At 35.6% G+C, this 24,093-nt stretch overlaps 1 protein-coding gene across 14 annotated transcripts in view; it reads right to left on the bottom strand.

Moving 5' to 3' along the window:
• TENM3 (teneurin transmembrane protein 3) overlaps positions 1-24,093 on the bottom strand; it is a 2,726,163-nt gene that overhangs the window by 1,867,112 nt on the left and 834,958 nt on the right. For all 14 annotated transcript variants that reach the window (XM_074396661.1, XM_074396660.1, XM_074396665.1 and 11 more), the window contains exon 4: positions 23,579-23,633. The gene's annotated coding sequence lies outside the window, so the exon portion shown is untranslated. The remainder of the gene's footprint in view (positions 1-23,578; positions 23,634-24,093) is intronic.

The following is a 24,093-nucleotide window of genomic DNA, read 5'->3' as shown; positions in this document are numbered from 1 at the left end:
TCTAACAGTTATTTGTCTAATAATAGGATGAAAGTTTTCAAAATTTGGGCCAAATATTATTTAGTTAAAACATGGCAGGTGATAGGATTTTTCTATGGAAAGCTTCCTGGGAATAAGCCCTGGTCTCCTTCCCATTACTGGAAGCAATTTAAGGTAGTTAACTTCACCCTGTAATTTAATATACAAAAATGGCATCATATATTCAATTAGTAACTTCCCTTTGGGTAGTTTTGTGTATGGTCAGGAGAATTAATGCATGGCCTAGTAACCATAATTTTCTATTTCATTAATATCTATACTTAGGATTGACAGATAAAGTACTGGCTGGTCAGTTAACTTTGAATGAGAGATGATTACTAAATTTTTAGTGTATGTTCCATATAATGCACGCACATAAATATATATAATCTTTTTGATTGCAAAACCTAGCACCCTCCATATACTGTATTGTTTTATGTGCATGTGAAGGCACTTTGTGCCTTTCTGGTTTAGATGCCAGGATTTTAATTTTAAAGAGTCTTATGATTTTGTAAGTTGAGCACTTAAAATGTCAAGGTGCCGAAGAATTGAACTTCAAATTGAGATCTGAATTTTAAAATTCAGGTAATACCTGTGTGTCTAAAGCCAAAACTGAAAAGGCAGAGCAAAATGAAATGATCGAAGTCCTCGAGATCTATATTTATTGTATGTATCCTATAGCCAGTATTAGAAAAAAGTAAAATCACAGCACAAGAAGCACGAAGGCATGCTAACTGCAAGCAGTCAACTTCGAACAAATCTCTGGGAAGCTGCCCTGCCTGCTGCCCTCCCCATACACACACACTCCTTGGTTGGTTCTTTTAGTTGGTTCTTCTAGTTGGTTCCTCACCCTTTACCTGATGATAGCTAAAAAAGCTAAAGCCAAAGCTTTCTTAAAACAGCTCCTTGACTCAGTGTTTGAGTGTTGTAAAAAGTCCAGGATTCTCATGCAAAAAAATTGTATTAAACGCTACCATCATATCAGTATTTAACTGAAGGTTTTTGCCAGAATGAATCAGAAAGAGCATTGGAAAAAATCTTTCACAAAAATACACTGTATTGGTAAAATAATTTTCTATTTACAAGTAATGTATTTCCAGAAATGTGTGAATAGAGAGGTTAGCCAATAATTGAGGGTAGTATCATACTGTTCAGTTAGAATATATTTAACAATATATTTGACACATCAAAATTTTACAGAATAGCACTTGGGGATACTACTGATAACTTATTTCCCACTTAAAATAGCTTCCAGGGATGCCAAATTTAGGAATGATGAAAATTTCTCAAGTCAATTTTGTTAAATTTTGTTTCTAACTTATTCTGTTAGCCTTAGCTTTTTGCACCTTGACCTAAATTTAAAGTAGGTGCCAATACATGTTGGTTAAACAAATGCTAATTTGCTCTTTTCCCAAATGTCTCTGCCTCTTATCAGCCTGAAACTGATATGTATGTTGCTCCATGCTCAGTGAGGTTTAATCTAAAGTTTAAAATGTTTGCTGAATTTAACATACTTTATTGATACCACCAAATAAGTTGATTATATTGAATGTGTTGTGTGGCTTACTCAATTTTAATTGCCAGCAAATGGTAGCATATCTAGCACATAGTAAGCCATTAATATATATCTTGTAGATGATGGGAGAATGAATGAATAAATGTGTTAAAAGCATTTCCTACGTTCATTTTGGTTTTACTGCCCCATGCATATGTTGGAATTTTCCTTTGATTAAGTAACAAAAGTTAGAGGGCTATTTTCAAGGGAAAATCAAGGTGTCATATGGAAGAAAAAAAACAGAATGAAGACAATCCTTATATAAAGGGTCCTTTCTGTTCTGGCTGTACAATCTCAGAAAGTTATCTTATCTGGGCAACGGAAGTAATAACAATGCCTACCTCATATTAGACATTGAAGTATGAAATAAAAACAAGGTTTATTGGAAAACTGCAGCCATGAGCACATATAATTGAAGGAATCATGTGGTTTCTGATTCTGCCTTTTAATCTCACAGAAGTGTTTCATGTTAAACCCATGCATGTAACTATTGATACAAGAGGAATACTAGCTTGTAAGAAAGGTTAGCCTTGCTATGTCTGAAGTTACGTTTAACAGGAAGATTCAATCCTCAAATGTTGAGCTTGGGTCACATACAGATATCCAGGCTGATCCACTGTCAGTCAAAATTGGATTTTTTAATCATTCAACTGTACTCCACTCCCACTGCAGAATTCATCCATATTAATTCATACTCTTTTGCCCAAGTTACAGTGAAACTAACTTTCACCAAGACTGCATTTAGATTCTGGACCACACAAAACTGAATATGCAAAACCATTCAAGAATTAACCCTTGAAACCTGCATCATCACTACTTGCACAAGCCACAAAGCCAGATATTCATTCAAATCCAAGATGCTATGTTATAGCATAATAATAAGGAACTGATTATCTAAGTAGGCAAAAGTACAGTGACAGTTCTTTAACAATTTGTTCTTGGTATTTAAAAAAACTAGCTTATCATGCTGAGTGACTTTAATGAGTATACATAGCAGGAATCCACAATAGAGCCCATACTTACTTTCTCATTTTTATTGTACTGCCAGTTCCATTTGTGGTCTCATTTAGGCTTTTCCTTGCCTATTAAGAAATATTGACAAGTAATCTATCTATTCCTTGCTTATGCTACAAATTGAGGGTAAAATTCCCCAGAGATACATTTAAGTCATTGTCTTATGTTTGAAAATCACACATTCTAGTTCCTGTTTTCAAATGTCTTTTGACAGCTCTACAACTCAAAATATACATGTCTTATAAGTGATTTGATAACAAAAATCAAATGGCTTATTTTGATGCATTTGTTTTGTGATTATTAAGATTTTTCCAGCAAGATGTAGGTGCCCACTACAGACTTGTTTTAACCATTCATTTATCAGATAGAAACACCAGGTACCATTTTCAAATAAGCAAATGCTGCCCCAGGGACAGAAAGCAAAGATGGGCAGCAGTGAGTCCTGGTATTTGGACTTGAGGAACTGCAAAATGGATTTTGTGGGTTTTTTTTGTAGTTGAGTTACTGGTCTGCCTGATAATACTTGGAAGAGAGAGTTGTTAGCGTAACAATAGCAGAAGTTATTACTTGGCTCAATTTCTGCCACATTTCTTTGGCATTAGAAACTATAGTGCTGAGAAATTAAAGGAGCTGTGTAGTTCTGAATTTTACAAGTTCAAGGAAGTTCATAGATTCAGAGAAATACAGAGGCATGCAAGTTTTCCCACTAGTGTCAAGATGTTCTTGACTGCCTGAAGTTCTTGCTGCCTGGACATTACTTTTCCTTAGATTTCCTCTCTTTGAGGGTCATGTAAATCATTGGCTACAGATGCTGATCCTCCTTTCTTATTAGCAGTTTTATATTAGATTTCCTAATATAATCTCTGGTTAGTCCCTTTGGTTCCAAGTCCCCACCTGAGCACAAGGTAAGAAATGTCTCCAACAGAACACACATGAACTTGGCCAGGCACCATGGCTCATGCCTGTAATCCTAGCAATTTGGGAGACTGAGACAGGTGGATTACCTGAGGTCAGGAGTTCGAGCCCAGCCCGGCCAACATGGCAAAACCCTGTCTCTACTAAAAATACAAAAATTAGCTGGTCATGGTGGCACACAACTGTAGTCGCAGCTACTCGGGAGGCTGAGGCAGAATAATGGTTTGAACCCGGGAGGCAGAGGTTGCAGTGAGCCGAGACCATACCACCACACTCTATCCTGGGTGACAGAAAGACTGTCTCAAAAAATAAATAAAAATAAAAACAAAAACACATGAACTTGAACTGACTGCAGACCTGAACTGGTTTTGACCTTCTTTAAGCATGATAACTCCATGAAACAGATATTTTTCTCTTTACCTATTTACCCCTCGATGCCTCAGATCTACAGAATACTCAAGTTTTCTTGACTCCTTCAATTCTAGATTCTATGTTAAACTTAATCTCAAGTCTACGCTTTCAATGTACTATGTACTTAGGAGAGAACTCAGCTTCTCCTTTGTATTTTTGTGGGTTGTTTCTCCACAGACTTATCTTTTAAAATGTTTTATGTGATCAAATTCTTCACACAAAGTTACAAATACAATGGATTAAGTAAAAACTGTAAGATTTTGAACTCAAAGTATTTTTTAAAAAACAAAATAAATTATATTTTTCACTTCTATCTTATCAATGGCAGGGAAAAGAAAATATAAGCAAGAGGGGACAAGTGTATAAAAATATTGTTTTCATTTGGGATCAAATAAGAGCATGGATAAGCATGTTCCTGGCATATGGTTACATAAGTCTTCTGATTGTGACACTATAAATATATCAAATATCTGCTTTATACTCTGCCTAGTTAAAAAAAAATTTTGCAGCAATTATGTGAAAATATAATGGTAGTGCTTAAACATAACATTGTCTTTTATATTAAAATAGGAAAATATTAAAAATATATTCATAGTCATATGCACATTCTGAAATACGATTTGCATTTTTAATATATTTTCCATGTGGTACTTTCTCCATATCCTCATGACTTGACATCACTATCACTGGTAATTCTTGAATGCATTTTAAATTAATCTTTTTCATCATCAGTATTTTACAACAATCAATATCAGGATTTTGTCTCCTTCCCTCTCTTGGTCTTCCTTCTCCTATTACTTGGGGGAAGGACATTGAAATGTTGAGTAAAACATACCTTACCCTTATCAGGACTGCTTTTAGACTGTACAGATTGTCAATGTTTTGTAGACTTCACAGATGCATTAATCATCACTCACAGCTGTTCAATATTATTTGGCTTTTTGACTACTGATATGGGGAAAGACTTCTCACTATTTATTCTTCCTATTTACTTTTCTATTCAGTTCTTAGAGAATTTATAATCTGTAATTGTTTTGCTAATTTGCTTTTCATTTCTTCCTTTGTCGATATGACTAGACAGAAACTATGTAAATTCTTTTAAATTCAAATATTAGAGCCCTAGTCAAAATTAGAAGCATGTTAGTATTCACCCTCTCAATAATTCAGTAAAAAAAATTTCAGTGGCTTCTAGTAAATAAAAAACAATGAGATGCATCCTACTACTTTGCAAGCCCTTATTTTTAAAATATATATCAATATGTAATGTTCACTTAACATTCAATATGTTTTCAGGACAATTTAGTCTGAAAAGCATCACTACTAATCTTGTTGGCCATAGTCACCAAGGACCATCAAGGGATCTGATTCAGTGATACCCCCCTCAGGTGCTGGCTAACTCAGATGACTCATTCTCTCTCACTAGGTAAAGTCTCCTTTGGTAAACTTCCTCATCCTAAATTGCTTTTTGCATTATCACCTGACAAGATACTTGAAGACAGTCTCTCATTTTGGTGTTCATACCTGAAAACAAAATTTTAAAATTATAGGGGGAGCTTATTTGACTCCACATAGGACCGCCCATATATTGACTGTGGAAAAATCGTCATGCTTATCTACTCAAGTTGGTGTTAGAGAAGCATAAGGGCTGAAGTAGAGTGTTGTCAGGCAGTGCTAGGCTAACCACTCCTTTTGTTTTCTGATGCTTGTGTGTGTGTGTGTGTGTGTGTGTGCGCGTGCGCGTGCGCGCGCGGGCACAGGCAGGGTAGGAGAGTTTGTGAAGTGCTAAGTAAAACAATCTGGCTGATCTTCTCTCATAAATGACAGAATCCTCCTAAGTGGAAGAGTATAGATAGCATTTATTTTTTGAGAAAATTTTCTCAATTCAAGCAATGCATTACAAAAGAATATACTAAAATTTCCACTTATCGTAACTCTTACACGAGTGGTTTTTGACAGCACGATTTCAGCACTTGGTAATCAAATTAAACTTAAACATTTAAGTCCAACTCTGTATCTTCCACTTTGGTCAAGGTTGCATTGCTAGTCAATTCTTAAATGTTCTTAGCCCTAAGAAAGCTAATCCATGGCTATTACACATGATAACATCTGCCTGGCCTGGTTTAGCTATGGTCCTGTTCACTAGGATGAATATGCTTCCCCACCTTCGCAAATTACATTTATTCTATGAATTGGGAGTTGTCATGATTATCTTTCCTAATTCCATGCCTCTGATAGATGATCAATAAGGCATTTATCTTAATGACCTTGTATTTAAATGCTTTTACATGATTTAATTATGTACATTTGGAGAAGGTACACCATTTTTTTTTTTTTTTTTCTTTTAACAAGTAGAGACAAGTAGATTGCAGGTACTTCAAACTTTTGCTAACCTCCTGCATAGGCTGGAAATAATAGGGATCTTAGGAGTCCTATGACTTCACAGCAAGATGGCCTCTGCAGAGGCCAGTACCTCTCCAGCAATAATCAAGTGGGAGCCCCAGAATCCCATCTTTTTGTAAGTCCACTAACTCTCCTCCCCCTCAATGTCACTCACAGCCGTGGCAACATTAACTACCTGAGAAGCATGCAAGTAATCGCATCATGCCCCTTACTTCTCATTAGGTCTGTCACCAGGCAAAGCCCAGGTCATCTACTGTGATTTCTTTGGTGGACCTCATCTTCCACTTTTCTCCAACTCTAGAAGCTTCTCCAGCCAGCCCTCTGGAATTCACAATTATCTGCAAAATACCCTGTACTTCACCTTATTCTCTGATCCTTCTTTTCATTCTCTTGCTCTCCCCTGTGCTATGAGCTCCCCCAGCCCCATATTCCTTGTATTACCTGGATTCTAAGTAACCCAGGAATGCATCTTCCTTATTCATTTGACATTTACAAATTACTCTGAGAAAAAAAAAAAAAAAAAAAAGCCGGCTTTGGATCTTAAGTCACTAGAAAATCTCACCTCTACTTTCTTGGTTGCAATTACCCATCTACCTTTGGGTCATTCTACCTTATTCCTTGAGCTTCCAGGATCACTGTGTCTCCCTCTGACACCACTCCTTCCATAACTTTTGGTGACAGTGATATTCATACAGTCACTGTACTGTCCACCTCTGGTCCACTCCCCACAACTGCACCCCTGATCCCATCCCTTTTCTCTTTTCTAATGACTTGCTCTAGCAGTTCTTTCTCCACCTCTTTCTTCAGTGTCAATACTTATTTTTTTTCTTTTTACCAAATGATTCTCATTACCATATACACTTATTATTATTACTCCCCCATATTTTAAAGTATTTTTTGGTTGATCCAACTTTTTCTGCCAGGCTGCCTCATTTCTCCTCTTTCTTTTCTGAGAGCACTCCTTAGAAAGCTTTTTAGTCGGTCGGGCGCAGTGGCTCACGCCTATAATCCCAGCAGTTTGGGAGGCCGAGATGGGTGGATCACAAGGTCAAGAGATCGAGGCTATCCTGGTCAACATGGTGAAACCCCGGGGGTCTCTACTAAAAATTAAAAAAAAAAAAATAGCTGGGCATGGTGACGCATGCCTGTAGTCTCAGCTACTCAGGAGGCTGAGGCAGGAGAATTGCTTGAACCCAGGAGATGGAGGTTGCAGTGAGCCGAGACCGTGCCACTGCACTCCAGCCTGGGTAACAAGAGCGAAACGCTGTCTCAAAAAAAAAAAAAAAAAAAAAAAAAAAAAAAAAAAAAAAAAAAAAAAATTCTGACTGCCTGTGATTTTCCTGTTATTCTCCCTCTAACTCTTGTGTTGACATAATAGCAGAAGTTCCTTGGGAAAGAGATGTATCTGAAATTTAAGACAATCATGAAATTCCAACAGATTTCATAGAGTACCTATTGAACTCATAGGACTGGTTCCTACAAATATCTTGGAAAAGGTTTATTTCATTATGATGTCATGCACCAGATAACTCTGCCAAAAATGCTTTCTAAGAGGATCACCAGGGGACTCCACTCTAACAAAATCAAGAGTTAGTTTGCCATCCTCATCTTACTTGACCCATCTGCTTGGGATAGTTGATGTCTTTTTCCTAATTGAAACAGTCTTGACTGGACATCCAGGAAACCACACTTTCCTAGTTTTTTTCCTACTTCTCTTTCTTCTTGTTGTTCTCCGTTACTGTTTCTCTTCATCACTTCATTCTCAAAAGTTTGGGTTCCTCAGGGAGCAGTCTGTGGATCTTCTCTTTTCTAGCCACAATCAGAAATTTCCTACATTGTCAGGCTGTAAATAATCAATGTCTAGGGCATATGGACAGGGAGAGTAATAGGGTAGGTTTTCAAAAATATTGTGAAATTATATTGTGGCCACATTTCTATGCTATTTCATCCTTATCCTCCATAATTTCTACTCTAAACTTCCCTTCTCCAGATGCCCAGGGTATCACATCATCCATTATCCTCACCAAGGGATGCCACAGACTTATCCTCCTTCACGTTACCTACATTTTGACATTTCCATTTCTCCTCTTCTTTCGAATAAATATCCCAGGTCACTGGAAGAGATTTGTGACATAGCACTTCTGCCTTCTTTTAAACACTTGGAAAAATAAGAGACATGGGGGTGGAATCTGTCGGCCATCCAGATGGATGTTACATTATTCTTACTATACTTATAACAAGAGTGTCCAGGTTCTTCATTTCCCTATTCAGTTCTCATTTCTCTGAACTGAGGAGTGAGGCTCAGACCACTGCACTATGAGATAATGGATGGCATATCCAATCCCTTAATACATAGTAGGATGAGCTGAAATGTTTGAGTGTGACTTGATGTGTTTGCACTATTTCTGGGGATTAAACAGAGGATGTACCAACCATAAAACTGGTTAATTGTGTAATTTTTATTAACTGAAACAGGAGATGAACGATTTTGAGGTAAGCTAGGTTTAAGGTGCCAACACCACATTTATGGGCTATAATTTCCACCATGGTGAGAGTGGTTGCAATTCTACCTAAAAAAAAAAAAAAAAAAAAAAAAAAAAAAAAAAAAAAAAAAAAAAAAAAAAATCCTTTATGTAATTATAAAGAATACTGAGGATCAGCAAAAATGTGCCAAGCATTCTGCTTTTTCACCAAAAAATGTCCCTTTCATTTTTTTTCTATGGTTGTTGTAACAAATTACCATAAACTTGGTGACTTAAAACAATGTGTATTTACTCTTGCCTAGTTCTGGAGGCCAGAAATCTGAAATTACTTTTACTGGGCCAGTATCTGCATGGTGTCAGAGTTATGCTCCTTCCAGAGGCTATGGGGAGATTCCATTTCTTGCCCCTTCCAGCTTCTGGTGGTTGCTCGCATTCTCTGGCTATGGCTGCATCAGTCTGATCTCTGCCTCCATCACCACATTGTCTTCTCCTCTGCATGTTTATTTGTAAAATCTCCTGTTTCTCTGTTTATAAGGATAATGTGATTGCATTTAGTGGTCACCTGGGCAATCAAGAAAGCTCTTCATCTCTCAGGTACTTCAACTTATTCACATCTGTGAAGCCATTTTTTTTGTTATGTAAGGTATCAATAAGAGAATCCAGGTATTGAGATGTGTGTAAAATATCTGTAAATATTACAACTTAAATTGAAGGAAAAATTAATCTATACCTTAACAATTTTTGCCATAGTTTAATTTCTTTCAAACTTTGGATTCCTCAGCCACTGTGATTTACCTCGTATATACTTTTTTCCATACATAATTCAAATTATAATTCAAAATAAAAAGAAAATGTGTAAAAATATGAAACTTTCAAATACATATTTGTTGTTTTTCTATTTTGTATCTATGGCATCTTTTTCATATGCATTAGAATTATAAAAGTTTAATGAAAATGGAAAAATACTATTGTTTCATTTCAACTCAATAGTCCTATATGAAAAATAATTTGCACAGTATTTTCAATTTTCTTATTACATTTTTTGCCACAATAATGAGATGTAAGATTTTTATTGTCTAGTATATATTGGGAATTAGAATTGCATGCCCTACCACCTTGGCCTTTATCCATATTCCACATTTTGATTGGATAACCTTTCTGCTGCTTCTTCCTATTTATAGCTTTACTATACTAAGAAGAACAGGTGAATGTCCAGCCAGTAAATACACAGTATAGCTGAAGGTCAAGCTGATAGAGGAGATGGCTAAATTTCACGTAAGATATAGACCTTTCCAATGCTAGGAACCAATTCTCATGTAAACATTTAAATACAAATGCAAACAGCATAACTGAATTCATTCTTTAAAATTGAATTAAAAGCAATGGGGCAAATTTAACCCATTCTACATAAGGTTGCAATTTCCTAGCCTTCCAAGGAAATATCCTTGCAAGATTACTCAAGGTCACAAAGTCAGTTTTCATTATCACTAAAGTGATGCATTCATATATTTCTATCTTAAGCCCTGTATAAGGAAAGCTATTTCAAATCTGTCATCTTTTCGGATGATACAAAATCACAGATTGATTATGACTTTCTCCAGCTCTTCTCTGACAGTGTGTGTTGATGGACTCTTGGCAAAACTACAGTTCATGACTAGTAAGAGACACTACAATTTTACTCCAAACTTGTGAATCACTATTAAACTTTATTCACACTACCTTTACAACTCAACATTTTTCTTATAAGCATATATTCATCTATAGTAACCCTGATCTGTTACTCTGTTAGATTATTCTTAGTATACTTATAATTAGAACAAGAGTGTCAACAATTCCCCTCTAGCAGTTGATTCCACTATTGTTTAAAAATTACACACTACTGAAATACTTCATTTAAAATTCTCAATTTTTTAAATTTTGAAATATAGCAACTAAGGTTATCATCTGATATGTATACACTCAAATAATCTTACATTCAAAAATTTGGGGCATAAATGCTGCTTCAAATGCAATTTTTCCGGCCGGGTGCGGTGGCTCAAGCCTGTAATCCCAGCACTTTGGGAGGCCGAGGCGGGTGGATCACGAGGTCAAGAGATCGAGACCATCCTGGTCAACATGGTGAAACCCCGTCTCTACTAAAACTACAAAAAAAAAGTTAGCTGGGCATAGTGGCACGTGCCTGTAATCCCAGCTACTCAGGAGGCTGAGGCAGGAGAATAGCCTGAACCCAGGAGGCGGAGGCTGCGGTGAGCCGAGATCGCGCCATTGCACTCCAGCCTGGGTAACAAGAGCGAAACTCCAACTCAAACAAACAAACAAACAAACAAAAAACCAAAAAACAAAAACAAATGCATTTTTTAAAAGTGGCATTATTCAGACCAATAACCAAATAATAAACCCAGATTGTTTCTATACTTTAATGCACTAGGCCTGACTCTTGTTTACGAGAAAACAGTTGAGAATGAGCTAATTATATTTAAGTTTTTCAATGCCTTCCGGAAACATACATCATTGAAGAGAGCTACCATCTTTGAAAAATATGCACATAGTAAAGTTATCAAAACAAATTGTGTTTTTGACTAATCTGTAGAAACTTATGATTTAAATTTTATCATCTTTGTATAATAGAACTTGTATGTACCAAAAGCAAATCCTTATTTTTACTGATGAAGAAACAGCCTCAGAGATTAGTCACACAACTAGATACATTTCTTTTACCAATTCAAAAAGACAACTAATATATGTCAGCAAAATATAGTAAGGTTAAAAAGAGAAAAATAACTTAAAATATTTTTCTGACAGTACAGTGGTTCTGTTATTTCTATTTCATGTAATTTTTTATTTTTATTACATCATGCTGAATTTTATCAACCTTTTGAGTCAAAACAGAAACTTCTTTTTGGTTTAAGAAAGTGACATGAACATAGTTAGAAGTAACTGGAACATGAGGAGAAATTGAACAAAGATTTATGTTGCTATTCTTTAATGTGTTGACCTGTTTTAAAACTGTTTGTTCTAAAATCTGGTGGGAAGAACTCACAAGAGAAAGAGAAGCTGAACATCAAGAGAAAGAGGATAATTAGACTAAAAGTCTCTTGAGAGTGTAGAAGAGTATTTAATTAATACATATTTGCAGGATTTGGCCATGATCTGAAGAGAATTAAAAAAAAAAATACAGTGGGTGTGTATTAGGCTGTTCTTGTATTGCTATAAAGAAACACCTAAGCTGGATATTTATAAAGAACAGAGGTTTTATTGGCTCCTGGTTCTGCAGGCTATGCAAACATGGCCCCTGCAGCTATGTGGCTTCTGGTGAGGCCTCAGGGAGCTTTTACTCATGGTGGAAGGTGATGAGGAAGCAGGTGTATTGCATAGCAAGAGCAGGACCAAGGGAGAGAGGGGGAAGGTGCCACATGCTTTCAAACAACCAGATCTCATGAGAATTCATTCACTGTTGCAAGGACAGTACCAAAGGCATGGTGCTAAACCAGTCCTAAGAAAACCACCCCCATGATCCAATCACCTTCCTTCCACCAGGCTCCACCGCAAACACTGGGAATTATATTTCAGTATGAGACTTGGTGGTGACAGCCAAACTATGTCAGTGTGCATGTGAGTTTATGAATTAGCAGTTTACTTTGAAATCATGGGAAGTTAAATCTAATTTCTCAGGAAAAGGGGCATAAGGAAAGCACACAGCTGGGTAAGTGGAGGAAAATATTAATACAAGAATCAAAGGAATGAATGTTCAATGAAGTTAAAAATAAAAGAGTAGCAAGAAAGATCAGACATACTTAAATGACTGACAAGTGGAAATAGTGGACAATAAGGAAATCATGAAATAGTCAAGAAACCTGACTGTGGAGCAGGCTATTTTGGGTGGTGGGGCAATTACAGATAATGATAGGATTCTATGTGTGCTAAGAAGATGGCACCTACTAATGGTTAGGCATTGTTGTGCCAGTACAACATCCTGCCTTAGAAGTATTAATTCTTTGAGAATTAAGATGTAGGACTAGACTGTAACTCCAGACAGAGCAGTGTGTGCAAGCTCGCATCATAAATTTTAGCTCCAGATCAACTGCAAGAAAAAAAACCAGCAATCCTGAAAGGACCCACAGATTCATAGCAGAATCCTACAGACGTTCAAGAATTGGTACCAATCCTTTTGACACTATTCCACAAGATAAAGAAGGAACCCTAATTTGCTCTCTGATGCCAGAATCACCCTAGTACCAAAACCAAGAAAGGACATAACCAAAAAAGAAAAACATAGACTGATATCTTTGATGAACATAAATGCTAAAATCCTTTATAAAATACTAGCTAACTGAATCCAACAACAAAAAGATAATCCACTTTGATCAAGTGAGTTTTATACCAGGGATGCAGGGACGGTTTAACATATGAAGTCACCAAATGTGGTACACCACATAAACAGAATTAGAAACAAAATTCACATAATCATATCAATAGATGCAGAAAAAACATTTGACAAAATCCAGCATCCCTTCATGAGTAAAACTCTCAGCAAAATGGGCATACAAGGGACATAGCTTTCTGTAATGAAACCCATCTATGACAAACCCACAGCCAACATAATACCGAATGTGAAAAAGTTGAAACCATTCCCTCTGAGAACTGGAACAAGACAAGGATATCCACTGTCACCACTCCTCTTCGACATAGTACTGGAAGTCCTAGCCAGAGCAATCAGACAAGAGAAAGAAGCAAAAGGCATCCAAATTGATAAAGATGAAGTCAGACTGTCACTGTTTGCTGATGACATGACCGTTTACCTTGAAAACCCTAAGGACACTTCAAGAAAGCTCCTAGAACTGATAAAAGAAATCAGCAATGTTTCCAGATACAAGATTAATGTACACAAATCAATAGCTCTTCTATACACCAATAGCCACCAACCAGAGAATCAAATCCAGAACTCAAACCCTTTTACAGTATCTGCAAAAATATTAAAATACTTAGGAAAATACCCAAAGAAGGAGTCAAAAGACCACTACAAGGAAAACTAAAAAATACTGCTGAAAGAAATCACAGATGACACGGACAACTGAAACCACATCTCATGCTGATGGATGGGTAGGATCAATATTGTGAAAATGACCATACTGCCTAAAGCAATCTACAAATTCAAAGCAATCCCCATCCAGATAGCACCATTATTTTTGCAGGTTTAGAAAAAACAATTCTAAAATTTATTTGGAATCAAAACAGCCTGTACATCCAAAGCAAGACTAAGCAAAAAGAAAAAATCTCGAGGCACCATATCACCACATTTCAAACTGTAAGGTCATATCACCAAAACACCCGTGATACTGGTATAAAACAGGCACTTGGACCAATGGAACAGAATCAAGAATCCAGAAATAAACCCAAATATTTATAGCCAACTCACCTTTGACAATGCAAACAAAAACAAAGTGGGGAAAGGACACACACACATATATGGTCTCCAATCTCACAGCCATAGAAAGGAATGAATTAACAGCATTTTCAGTAACCTGGATGAGACTGGAGACTATCATTCGAAATGAAGTAACTCAGAAATGGAAAACCAAACATCATCTCATACGTTCTCACTGATATGTGGGAGCTAAACTATGTGAATGCAAAGGCATAAGAATGATACAGTGGATTTGGGGACTTGGAAGACTGGGATGGGGGCCATGAATAAAATACTACAAATGCGATGAAGTGCATACTGCTCAGGTGGTGGTTGCAACAAAATCTCACAAACCACCGCTGAAGAACTTACCCATGTAACCAAACACCACTTGTACCCCAATAACTTACAGGGAAAAAGTAGTAATAATTCTTGCCTAAAATCTAATACTTGAAATATACTGATTTGAATTGTTATTTTTACATACTGCTACTCAATGTACAATGACATATGGATTTTAATGTAAGAGCAAGTGAAAACAGAAAGATTAAAGCTATAGCCTTTATTTAGAAAACAGCAATAGGAAAGACTTACTGAGCCAAGTTCTCTAGTCTTCCTTCCCCCAAAGAGTCAAATTGTTATTTGCTTACTGAAAAGAACAGACTGGTCATAAAGACTTTGATTTTTTGACCTTAAATAAATTTGACTTTCTAAGCAAGAGTAACAAGATTATTCTTGGCCAAATGTCTTTGTTTTCCTTTTCTAAATTTATAATTTAAATTATAATATTCTAATAATTTATTTAACATAATAATGCCTGGTACAGAATTCCAACAGGGCAAACAAAATTAATAAAGCAAGGCTTTAAAATGATGTTTGGGATTCGTAGGTCTTTATTTCATAAATCATAGTTTGAAACATCATTAAGTTTTCTAACTATACTGAAAATATAAAATTATGAATATTTCATTTTCATGCAGTATGTTAGAAATATTCTAATGGACAACAGAAAAACGTACTCAAATCGCATCAATATCGCTGACTTATCCTACTGAACTCAAGAGTAGTTCCTTCCATATTCAGAAATATGGCCAATATAAAGTATACACATTTTCTTCTTAGATCTAGAAATTAAAGTTTTACAAAGCTTTAGGCTATTGATGGCTATATTAATATGTTCCAAAATGATTATTATAATAAGTTGACATCACTTATCATCTAGCTGGCATAGAGTTATATCATTATCATCTGTGCTTATTATACTCCCAGCCAGTACCCTAGCAACTAGAAGGGTAGCTTTCCTGATCACAGCTTTGATTATGTTTAGACTTTACTATTCAAAATAGAAATTTCACACTCTGCTAGGCAGGCATTATCAATAAACTCGTTGTTTACATTACAAAATACAAAACAGACTAAAGATGTGCAAATTTTAATCAAGAATTTATTTCTTGAATTGGGTGAATAAAATACTTCAGAAGATTTGTATGAATCTATTTGCAGATTTTGAATTGTGTAAGTTCTTAGCATACAAGGACATATCAAGATAGCTAATCTAAGAATAAATGTAAGCCCTTAGTATACCATTGCATTGAAGACGGTATTCTGTAATCCGCATTTCCAACTACAGTTGACCCTTGAATAATTCAACTGTTAGGGGCTCTGACCCCTTTGCAGAGTTGGAAATTTGCATCTAAATTTCGATGCCTCAAAAACTTAACTACTAATAGCCTACCATTGACTGAAGCCTTACCTTGACCTCAATGACACCAGGTATGGTCTATGTTTGTGTGCATACATTCTGATAAATTTTAGCTTTTTATAATTGATATGTGTGTATTTCATGCAGCAAATAATAAAACAGGCTAGTGTCTACATATATTTTATGGATTCATAATATACCTTTTGCTTAATTTTAGGATATTTCTTAATTTTTGATAGTTTTCTGATATTTCTATGTTATTTGAGTTTTCTGAAATTGTCACAAATCTCAGTTTTTTCAATATATATGTATGAAACTAACAGGGAATTATGCCTACTTTTAAAATCAGTCTTCTATACATCTAGGTAAGAGATAACTTCCTTATACACCAAACTTAGGCACTTATAAAACAGTGAAAATTTTCAGCAAAATAAAGTATAAAATTAGAAATTGTACAATATAAACATATGACATATATAAAATGATTTTAAAATAATACGAACAACACAGGTGTGAAATTAGTACCTAACATTATACGCCCCAAAGCTCCCTGCTTTGCTTTGAGGGAGTTAAAATTTTGGTTCATGATGGTCATGGAGTACCTGGAATTCAAGCTCTTTCCCAGTCCCAGTGCAGTTGCCTCATCTACTTTAGTTCCTGTACCTGCTGCTCTCTCTCTGCATTGGCATAGTCCTTTCTTCCTGCCTGTCCTCTTTAAAATTTCCTGTCTTCAACCAAGTGACCAACTTCCAAGCTAGCTCTATTTCTGATTTCTCATTTTATCACCTGCTTACCTGACGCTTTTCTGGTCTAGCCACAATGAGAAATGTGTTCTACTTTTTTTCTAGCCAATAATTTTGTCTGCTCTCATGATCTACATGGTTGCAATCCACTCCACAATGAATTGTAGAAATTCTCCAGTGCAAATAACTGGAGCACTTATGTTCTGTTCCTTTACAAGAAGGCCCAGGTAAGTTCCAAATGAGCCATTTAAACTGAGCCAACACAGTTGGGGGAGGGGGTGGGGGGGGGAGTCGGTCTCATTTTGAAGTTATTCTTTCAATGAGCAATAAAACTGAATTTGTACAGTTTTCACAAACACACAATCAAGTTAATTTCCACCTTAAAGTAGTCATTCTAAGAGATAAACAGAATTACTATACTACGAATGGGATGGCCAAATACAGGCAACACACTTTTGCATATACACATTAGTTTATTGTTCTAACTTCACATTGTGCATCAAATTTTATATAACTATCTCAAATCAAAATTCATCTTTGACATTCTCCCTCTTTATATTTTGGAAATTTCTTAGTGTTTTCAATGATTAATACTAGGTACTCAGCTGGGTGTGGTGGCTGACACCTGTATCTCAGCCCTTTGGGGAGGCCAAGGCAGATAGATTATCTGAGATCAGGAGTTTGAGACCAGCCTGGCCAACATGGTGAAACCTGTCTCTACTAAAAAATACAAAAATTAGCTAGGTGTAGTGGCAGGCACCTGTAATCCCGGCTTCTTGGGAGGCTGAGGCACGAGAATAGCTTCAATCTGGGAGGCAGAGGTTACAGTGAGCCTAGAGCACACCATTGCGCTCCAGCCTGGGCAACAAGAGTGAAATTTCCTCTCACAAAAAACAAAAACAAAAACAAAAAAAAACACTAGTTACTCTTCCTTCTTGTTTTGTTCCCTGACTGCTAAAATCTCCTATTACTCCAAACATCTTTTTTTTTTTTTGTCATTCTTTTTTCACAACTGGCTATTCTTGTTTCTGTTCCATGAGGATGATTTAATATACAAAGTGACACTGGACAATAAAACCACCTAAGTCATTAGTATAAGGTAATTGGATAATTCAGCAGATGCACTTTCAAAATACAACAAAGTGGTCATTAAGAATTTCAAATGCTTGTGTTTCTCCAAAATATGTAGCTAAAAGAGATATTTTTGATTTACAAAGACCTCTAAATTACTTTCACATTACTTAAGTTACTTTTCAACCTAAAAGTTGATCTCAAAGTACCACCACTAGCTATGAAGTCACTCAACTAAAGTCTCCAATGGGTGTAAAGTCTTGTCTCTTTTATTGAAAAACTGGGATTTAAAAAAATGTTTTTATTCTCACAGAATAATATTTTCATTTTAAAGTAACACAGAAAAAGCTAGGTACTTCAGACGATTTAATATTTACAGGCAGTTAAATAAAAATTTACGTTCTTTTCAAAGGTAATTGCATGAACACATAAATGCTATTTTAGAAATAGACTGCTCTTTAGAAGAGTATGAATATGAGTATGGATCTTAGAAGAGCCCTTTGGAGATTTGAAGACAAAAATCCATTCTTAAACACAATAAAAAGGACAACAATATTTTGTTATTTCTGTTAATTTTGCACCTAAGGTCAGAATGTATCAGTGAACTGGCCAGACGTGGAAGCTGAATTACCTGTTCTTTGAATACTCACTCAACAAATACTTACAGTGCACCCTTGCCAATACAATCTCACAAGTTTATTACATGACAAATGCCCTCCAGCTAGCTAAGGGGGACATGACTAATAGACTTAAATAAGTCTTTATCATTAATTAAATTTCATTTCAAGAATGGTCACAAGGGAGCATTTAGAGATATCAAATTAACAAACTCCATGCAAAGTGAGGAGTGTTGGGTGAAATTAGACCACTAGAGACTAAGGCTACCTGAAAATGTGATTTGAAGGCTGACAGGGTTGGAACAGAGAAAAAGGAGAAAGGCTGAGAGGCGGCAGTTGTAGGAATGAGTGTCCTTAACAAGTTGAGGACAACTAGAACAACAGTAGTAAAGCATCTATGAAGTGACTGGGTGTGCCCTGCTGTAGACTGAGACGGAGCAGAAGGGCTTTGCATGCTAGGCTAAGGGCAAAACTTTATTCTGCAAGTAGAATATGTCATAAGGATTTTGAAGGAAAAAAGAAAGAATATGATATGATAAAAATCATGTCTTAAATTAATTTGCACATAAAGAAGATAAGTATGTCAACCAGGCAACCAACAATGAAGCTATTTCTGACCCAAGATAATTGAAATTCAGAATTTGGGGACTGAATTAGACAAAATCACTCAAACTTCAACTGTAAGAGAGAGTACCATGTTTGGGAGGCCAAGGCGGATGGATCCCTTGAAGTCAGGAGTTCAAGACAACCCTGGCCAATATGGTGAAACTGTATCTCTACTAAAACTACAAAAATTACCTGGGTGCAGTGGCACATGCCTGTAATCCCAGCTATTCTGGAGGCTGAGGCATGAAAATTGCTTGAACCCAGGAGGTGGAGGTTGCAGTGGGCCAAGATCCTACAACTGCCCTCCAGCCTGGGCGACAGAGAAAAAGTCTGTCTCAAAAAACAAATAATAAGTAAATAAATAAAAATACAATGTGGACTTGTTTGATCTAAAAGACGATGTGATACATGTAAAATGTATACTGTTAGACAAATACGCAAATGCAAAAATCTTATACTCAGTAAATGGTATTATGGAGAGGGTTCTTTGAAGAATAGGCTAGGAATGGAGTTATCAACTAACCCTAGCTATCACTGCTTCCTTCCCTACATTATTTACAGCTGATCTTCCCCCTTAGTATCTCATTTTCAAATAAGGGTAAAAGAAGATGAAATAATCTGTTTATAATGAACATGCTACCAAGTGCAAAACATCAATTAATCTACAGATAATATTCAATGAACTCGGGTTGTGCACTATTAAAACAGCAAGCAGCTTTATTTTTCCCTATAAGATCAAAGTATTTTTGCCTTAAAAATAAAAGATTCCATCATCTGGCACCTCTGCTATTAAGGACTGACGTTTTAGATTTCTCTGCCCTCCTACATTTTAAGAGGTCAGGGGTAGTGAATAATATTTTACACACTGAGCACTACAAATTGCACCATAATAAGATTCTGTAATTTTAAATGTTATCTCGTAGTGAGAGCTGGCATCAATGAGTTTTAATAGTGAATTTAAAAATAGAAATTGTGATTCTGAAAAAGCATTAAGAAAATAAGATACTTTGAAAAAAAACTGGCTTGTCGTACAGAGGCCCCTTTGATTTGTTACATGGGATTTTTGTCAATTACAGGAGCTAGGGTAGCTTTTACTTACGCCCCTCAGTGAAGAAAAGGAAAAATCTTTGAATTATGAACTTCAGGAGTTAAATTTTCTCATTTAAGATTCAGATGTTATTTACCAGACTGACTGCGGAATGAGAATATGATTATTACGTTTCTCTACTTCTAAAAGTGTTAGAAAGACACACATGTCAAAATACACTTGGCTGTGTGTTTGTGTGATTCAAAACTGTATTCTTTTGTGAGTGCTCTAAAAATCTGTAATTGTGCTATCCAATATGACCTGGGGCAATATTCCTGCCAATCCATCATGTAGCCACTTGCCACCTGTCGGTGTTGAGAATCTGAAATGTGACTAGTCCAAGTAAGGACTTACAAATTTGCTTAAATTAATTTTAATTTTCATAGTCACATAAGGACAGTGATGACCATGTTGGACAGTATATGGGAGGTGGGAGAAATGCTCACAGTTATGATAGCCAGCTGGTTCTGCCCGAGTTCTACACTGGGCTTCACAATCACTCCTAGTGCCTTGAGGGAATAAGATAAGGCATTCTGTGCCCTAAAGTAATTTACAGATTCAATACTATTCCCTTCCAGCTACCATTGACTTTCTTCAGATTTAGAAAAAAGTACTTTAAATTTCATGTGGAACCAAAAAGAGCTCCTATAACCAAGACAATACTAAGCAAAGAGAACAAAGCTGGAGGCGTCATGCTACCTGACTTCAAACTATACTACAAGGCTACAGTAGCCAAAACAACATAGTACTGGTATCAAATCAGATATATAGACCAATGGAACAGAACAGAGGTCTCAGAAATAACCCCACACATATACAACCATCTTATCTTTGACAAACTTGACAAAAACAAGCAATGGTAAAAGGATTCCCCATTTAATCAATGATGTTGGGAAAACTAGCTAGCCACATGCAGAATAATGAAATTTGACCCCTTCCTTACACCTTATGCAAAATTAATTCAAGATGGATTAAATATTTAAATGTAAGACTTAAAACCATAAAAACCCTATAAGAAAACCTAGGCAACACCATTCAGGACATAGGCATGGGCAAAGACTTCCTGGCTAAAACAGCAAAAACAATGGCAACAAAAGCCAAAATTGACGAACGGGATCTAATTAAGCTAAAGAGCTTCTGCAGAACAAAATAAACTATCATCACTGTGAAAAGGTGACCTATAGAATGAGAGAACATTTTTACAATCTATCCATCTAACAAAGGGCTAATAGCCAGAATTTACAACAAACTTAAATTTACAAGAAAAAAACAACCACCCCATCAAAAAGTGGGGAAGAAAATGAACAGACACTTTTCAAAAGAAGACATTTATGCAGCCAACAAACAAAAAGCTCATCATCATTCATCATTAGAGAAATGCAAGTCAAAATAATGAGATACCATCTCATACACAGAATGGCAATCATTAATATGTCAGGAAACCACAGAGGCTGGAGAGGATGTGAAGAAACTGAAACACTTTCACACTGTTGGTGGGAGTGTATACTAGTTCAACCATTATGGAAGAGAGTGGTGATTCCTCAAGGAACTAGAAATAGAAACACCATTTGACCCAGCCATCCCATTACTGGGTATATACCCAAGAATTATAAATCACTCTACTATAAAGACACATGCACATGTATGTTTATTGCGGCACTGTTCACAATAGGAAAGACTTGGAATCAACCCAAATGTCCATCAATATTAGACTGGATAAAGAAAATGTGGCATATATACACCATAGAATACTATGTATGCAGCCATAACAAGAGCGAGTGCATGTCTTTTGCAGGGACCTAGATAAAGCTGGAAATCACCATTCTCAGAAAACTAACACAGGGACAGAAATCCAAACACAGCATGGTCTCATTCGTAAGTGGGAGTTGAACAATGTGAATATATGGGCACTGGGAGAGGAATATCACACACTGGGGCCTGTCAGGAGGTGGGGTAAGGGTAGAGATAGCATTAGGAGAAATAACTAATACAGATGACAGTTTGGTGGGTGCAGCAAACCACTATGGCACTTGAATACCTGTGTAACAAACCTGCATGTTCTGTATATGTAGACCAGAACTTAAAAGTATTTCTTAAAATGGAAATAGGAGATAAGACAATTAAAAGAATTAAACCTTAAAAAAAAAAAAAGAAATTTCTTCTCACTTCTTGTTTGAGGACATTTTCTCTGCCCTTTCTTGTCTTCCCTACCCATAGTAAGACAGAGAAGTAGTTTGAGTTATTTGGCCAACAATTTTATGTTCTGTTTAGGCTCTCACAAAGTTAGTGCCAGCTAAAACTGTATAAAAATCAAAATGTTTTCCACCAAAAACCTTATTTCCAGCTATATTTAATCAAATAGCCAAGTTAGAATCCCCAAAATAGAAAGTAATTTCTTTTATAATACAGCATATCTCTGAATGAGCCATGTAGGTATTTTGTAAGTAAAATCATCATTATCTATTGTATAAAATAACAAAATTTATTATAATCATGTAAGATATCATAATGGCTCTGGGATGCCATGTAAAGGTTCAGATCACTTGGCAGAAGTATTGCCTGAATTCAATTGTCGCATCAGGAAGCCACTCAGGAAATGGTATTAGTGCGGAACAGAAGCCAGGGCACAGCCCAGATTGAATACCCACCAGGTATCCAAGTAGACAAGATAACAGAAATCTGAACTATTTTAAAAATCAAGAATTCAGAATTTAGAGTATATTTTTGTCTCTAGAAGTTTCAGTGAAACAGTCAGCTGTGCAAATGAATCACAACTTCTCTTTTCAAAGAGATTTTCCATTTTAAACCTCATATTTTAAATTGCTTTAATTCCTAAATGAGCAGAGCCTGCAGCATATTTCTCTATTCAGTTTGAAGTAGAGATAATTCCCAAGTCATTACATTAATGAAAAGGAAGCGACAAAGATAACCTCAGATGGCAGGTAAAACAAGAGTTACCCATGTTTACATTTGAAATAAACATAAATTTAAACAATTATTAAAATTACACTTTAGAGAAACCAAGAAGCTGTTCCACCTCACTTTATCACATCAGTTTCATTGGGAGACAGATGCCCCTTTCTCACTTTTTGCGAAATTAATATAAGAATTATTGACTTGTATTTACTTCAAAGCTATTTAACATGCAAATATATTAAAGATTTCAGTGGTTCAAATTAAAGAATCTGTTATGCAAAATAGCGTTTCCAATCCAAAATTTGAAAATCAATTGTCAAATAGTTACCCCCAGAAACCTGAAAATCTGTGTAAGTCAACTATTCAAAGAGAAAATCAATGTAAATGTACACATGAAATTTACATGGCAAAACACATAAAGTGAACAAAATTCAAAGTTTTGGCCATGGGTTTATATTTCTTCATTATTAAAATGACCTTCTTTTAACCTATTAGACTTTTATGAAAAATATTACTAAATAAATTTTATGAAAATTATAAAATTTAAATAATCATATTAACTTTTTATGCATATAAGCAATAGTGGCCTTCCAAATATTGAGAGGTTATAGTTTTTAAGAAGTTATAAGCACTTACTGTTATTTCCTTGCAGCAAAACTCTACATCCACCAAAACACCTTGAAGTTATTGCCTGTTAAAAAGTCACAAAAACATGAATATGTTAATTTAAAATGCAATAAACTCTAAATTGCAATAGCTAATAAGATTCTTTTATGTTCATAAAGAAATATAACTGTCATTTTAGTTTATTTTCATAAATTAAAAACTACAAAAGGCAGTGAAAATTATTTCTCAATGTACATCACAAGTTAAAGATACCAAATACTACTGAGAATAAAAAAGAAAATTTCAGTTATGGAAAAACAAAAATAGTTGGACAAAATAATGTATTTTTCCCCATAATGTTTATAAATAACCTGATCATTGGTTTATATTTTATAGATGAAGAAATTTTAGTTTTAGTCTCATTAATGTTTTAATGTTTATCCAAAATTGTCTTTGCTTCAAGGAATCTTTAATTCATCAGATAAACTTGAAAATAACCAAGAGAGAAAAAAAGAACTAATCAAAAATCTAATTGGATCTAATCT

The sequence above is a fragment of the Saimiri boliviensis genome, chromosome 3 (genome assembly GCF_048565385.1).
Source record: "Saimiri boliviensis isolate mSaiBol1 chromosome 3, mSaiBol1.pri, whole genome shotgun sequence".
Classification (NCBI taxonomy): domain Eukaryota; kingdom Metazoa; phylum Chordata; class Mammalia; order Primates; family Cebidae; genus Saimiri; species Saimiri boliviensis.
The sequence above is the reverse complement of the archived record's forward strand: the minus strand, read 5'-3'. Positions and strand labels throughout refer to the sequence as shown.